Raw genomic sequence first — 4,312 nt, 5'->3', positions numbered from 1 at the left:
AGTTCGTAATCGCTACTACCTTCCGTTCCTAATATTATACTGGTTATACTTTTGCTCGTTAGCGTTCTATAACCTTTTAATAACCACGTCAACCTTAGTATCACAAATGCGTTAGAAACAGAATACCACCGTACTGATACTACTTCCTTTAGCTGCTTCCATCTTCGAAAGCTTGATCCATCATATAGAAGTAAAGGAATTTATTGAGAGATCACTATGATCATGAACACGGATTATCACGAGAGCTGCTAGGGTTATAATAAATTATAATCTTCTCGATAATGATAACACTTATAGTGTAAACCCTATGTCTGTGTTTATATACTACACAGTTACAAGATAATCGCTAATTAATATGGAATATAATTCTGCTTCCTAAAATATATCAATCAGATATCTTTTCTTCCAAGTATTCTATTCTTCATAGAATTCCTTCTTCATGCATATCTCTTCTTACGTTTGTCTTGATCTTCTTTTCCTTTCAATCAACCGCCTTCCTTATCTGAACATTTCCTTTAAGTCCTGATATTATCTTCTGATAAATATCTCCTGAACCTTAAGTACTGATGACTTAAGTTCTGACTTCAGTATAAGTGCTGATTTCAGTTAAGTACTGATTTGTCCTATTTAAGTAAGATTTGAAAACTAAACATAAATCATATTAGACATGACATTATCAAATATATCTAACAATCTCCTCCAACTTGTAAATTATCATAATATGCAAGTTTAACAGATATTTGATGATGACAAAAACATTAAGTACAAATGCATGAGAATTTGACTAGATAACTACAACTTACAGTCCTTAAAACTTTACCAACTTTAACTTCTGATAACAACTTCAGTCTGTATTTATATCAGAATTTGAGCAGTTGTAGATCTTGACTTGGCTTCACTTTCTGATCTTTCTGATGTCAGGAGTTGTTCTGAGATAGTTCTTTAACAAGCATCTCTCAGCATATCTGAGTTCATCAATCATCCTCCTTTTAGCATCTTTAAGTTCTGCAGAATCTTCACCAGTTTGAAAGACTGCAGCCCTGAGATCATTAATTTTAGCTTTCTTTATGTCCTCATCCAGTCTGATCAAATATGCCTTGTCAGACTCAAGATTGAATTCCACAGCCTTGTAACCCAGAAAGGTAGTTATAATCTTAGCAGAGTTAGGCTTCATCTCAATAATATCACCTTTGTGATCTCTGTACTTTGGAAGATATGTGCTGTCAGACTTTACAGAATAAAGCCTTTTCTGTCTCTGAATTTGACTCTTCAAATAGTTTGCAGCACTTTCTGTTATTTTGTCATTCACTTGAAGTAAGAATAATACATTTTCCGATTCTTCAAAATACTTCAGTGGAATGGCATTTTCCCTTATATGATAAACCCTACCATCTGTCATAAGTATAACAAGATGTGTTCTTTCAAGTAGGTATTGGAAACCATCTGTACATTTTCTAGTTGATTCAATCTTTCAGGAGTTGCTCCAATACCTGGTTCACTTAAGGAAGTTGGATCATTGGTTGTGTTTTGTATTCTTCTTTCATCAGCACTACTGATAAGTGGCATTTTATACCACTTCAAACATCTTGAAATGGCTTAAATTGGTGCCTTGAAATCAAGTATTTTGTGTATTTGATATGTTTTTCTAGTGTTTATGCATTTCAGGGTATTAGTTGCATTTCGGAGGAGTAATCATCAAGAATAAGCCTTGGCATGTGTTCACCATTGCGAGAGGAAAGAAAGGGGAAGATTACGGCGAAGAAATGGAGCAAACTCAGGATTTTTCCAGTAGGGTCCTGAGCGCCCGCTCAGCTATGCTGAGCGGCCGCGCAGGAAGCTGAGCGCCAGCTGAGCGGCCGCGCAGGGTCGGGAAAAAAGATAAATTATTTTAGGACTTCTACTTCTGTTTGGCTTCCACTTCTATGTAATCTGAGTTTTATGGGACTATTATATAAGTAGATTTAGAGACGTTTCACGAGGAGGATGGTGGTATTAAGCAAGGAGCAAAGGAGATAAGGAAGAAGACCGTTTTAGCACACAACAACGAAGAGGAAGCATATTTTCTTGTGATTCTTATTTCGTTGTAACGTTGGATGCTAGTTTTCTTACTTTGAACTTAATTACTCTTGTGACGTACTCTGATTTAATATAATTAGTTTAGTTATTATTTTCTTGTGTTTGTTTATCATGATTTCATATGAACCCATGATGACGATAAGTGCTATTATGGGCTAATCGTGATCATGGGGTCGTAACAGATTTACTATGGAATTCTTTAGTTAATTTTTTAATACTTTAGTGTGTGATGATTGTATGATATCTAGTATTGGTTGTGCGTATTCGTCTTATGTGCATCGCGAACATATAAGATAGGGTTTTAATCTCTTGTGAAGCGACGGTGGATCTTGAGATTTAGAACTTGCCATGCTAGCATAGGTTCATGTATGATGTGCATGATTAGTGGGTAACTCTAACAGTTTTATTCGCCCTGTGTAATCAAAAGGAATAACTTGTGCTTAAAATCGTTGTGTTGTCAATTTCTGTAGACATATAGGAACTCAACATAATTGATGCCTATTCAACTTCTATCTTAATTGTGGATGCTTGGTAGAATGGTATGAGTACAATGAAAGTTGGCTTTTATCAGTTTCATGTTATTCGATTAATATCATCACTGTCACATGCTAAGGTAATAACAATGACTATTGAAGGAAGTAATAATGAAGTTATGATCTCATGAGTGTTTTAATATTGTTAATTGAAGTGTTATTTAAGTGATAAACTAAGTAATTAATTGTAGTTAATATTTAGTCAACAATTCTAAGTGTTAGTGTTTTAACATTGAGGAGTAATCATACGTTGGTGCGTGAGTTTAATTAAACAATAATTTGTCTGAGTCTCTATGGGAACGAACTAGAAAGTATTCTATATTACTTACGAACGCGTATACTTGCGTGAATATTAGCGCGTATTTCTGCCCTAACAAGTTTTTGGCGCCGCTGCCGGGGACTCGGCGTATTTGTTTAGTTTATGTACTTACCATCATTGGTCATTAGGACTCAGTGATTAGGACGTAGTTGTTACTTATTGTTTCTGGTTGTGTTTCAAGTACTTAAGCGAGCGTTTATGCAAACTCGTTCTCGTACTCGCAAGAGGACTTTAGATACAGCTGAGGAGACAGATGAAGTTCTTGATATTTCGGAGAAGATAGATTTTGAAGATTCAGATTCAGGAACTGAGCAGAAAGAACCAGTAATCATGGGTGATCATATTGTTCAGGTTGATCCAGCTCTTATGGACTTTTCTCGGCCAAAAATTGATGACATTCAGTCAAACATTCTTCATCCGGCTATTCAAGCTAACACCTTTGAAATCAAGCCGGGCACTATTCAGATGGTGCAGAATTCTGTTTCTTTTGGAGGAGTTGCGACTGAAGACCCCAACATGCACATAAGGAATTTTGTCGAGATCTGCAGCACTTTCAAGTATAATGGCGTGACTGATGAGGCTATCAAGCTGAGGCTTTTCCCATTCTCATTGAGGGACAAAGCTAAGGACTGGTTACATTCTGAACCAGCTGGGTCCATCACTACTTGGCAAGATCTTGCGCAAAAGTTTATGGTGAAGTTTTATCCGATGGCAAAGACTGCTGCTATGAGGAATGCTCTTACTCAGTTTGCGCAGCAACCGACAGAATCTATGTGCGAAGCTTGGGAACGCTACAAGGAAATGTTGAGAAAGTGTCCACATCATGGAATGCCCGATTGGATGGTGATCACTGGCTGCAAATCTTATCATCTTATCGAGACTATACTGAGGCTTATGGGCCAAAAGCTATACTGAGGCTTATAATCTTATCGAGACTATGGCTGCAAATGAGCATCAAAACCCAACTCAGAGGATGATGTCTGGGAAGGTAGCATGTATTCTGGAAGTCGATTCAACCACCGCTATTGCAGCGCAGCTCCAGGCGCTGTCGATGAAGGTTGATTCTCTAGCTACATATGGAGTTAATCAAATAGTTATGGTTTGTGAGCTTTGTGCAGGTTCTCATGCTACGGATCAGTGTTCTCTTTTCAATGAATCTGTTCAGTATGTGAATAATTATCAGCGACAACAGCAGCCTGTGCCAGCTACTTATCATCCTAACAACAGAAATCATCCAAATTTCAGCTGGGGTAATAATCAGAATGCTATTCAGCCACCATATCAGCAAGGTGTGAGTAAACAGTTTAATCCACCTGGATTCCAGCAACAATAGCAGTATGCTCAAAGGCAATCATATCATCAACAGGGAAGTGCAGCTGCACCT

At 37.3% G+C, this 4,312-nt stretch overlaps 1 non-coding gene across 1 annotated transcript; it reads right to left on the bottom strand.

The window, feature by feature from the left end:
* Positions 1-3,651: 3,651 nt before the first annotated feature.
* On the bottom strand, positions 3,652-3,758 carry LOC141709659 (small nucleolar RNA R71). The gene has a single exon (XR_012570224.1). It is a non-coding gene; the product is annotated as a small nucleolar RNA R71 (small nucleolar RNA).
* Positions 3,759-4,312: the final 554 nt, after the last annotated feature.

The sequence above is a fragment of the Apium graveolens genome, chromosome 2 (assembly GCF_009905375.1).
Source record: "Apium graveolens cultivar Ventura chromosome 2, ASM990537v1, whole genome shotgun sequence".
Classification (NCBI taxonomy): domain Eukaryota; kingdom Viridiplantae; phylum Streptophyta; class Magnoliopsida; order Apiales; family Apiaceae; genus Apium; species Apium graveolens.
Note: the sequence above shows the minus strand (reverse complement) of the source record. Positions and strands in the feature narration are given on the sequence as shown.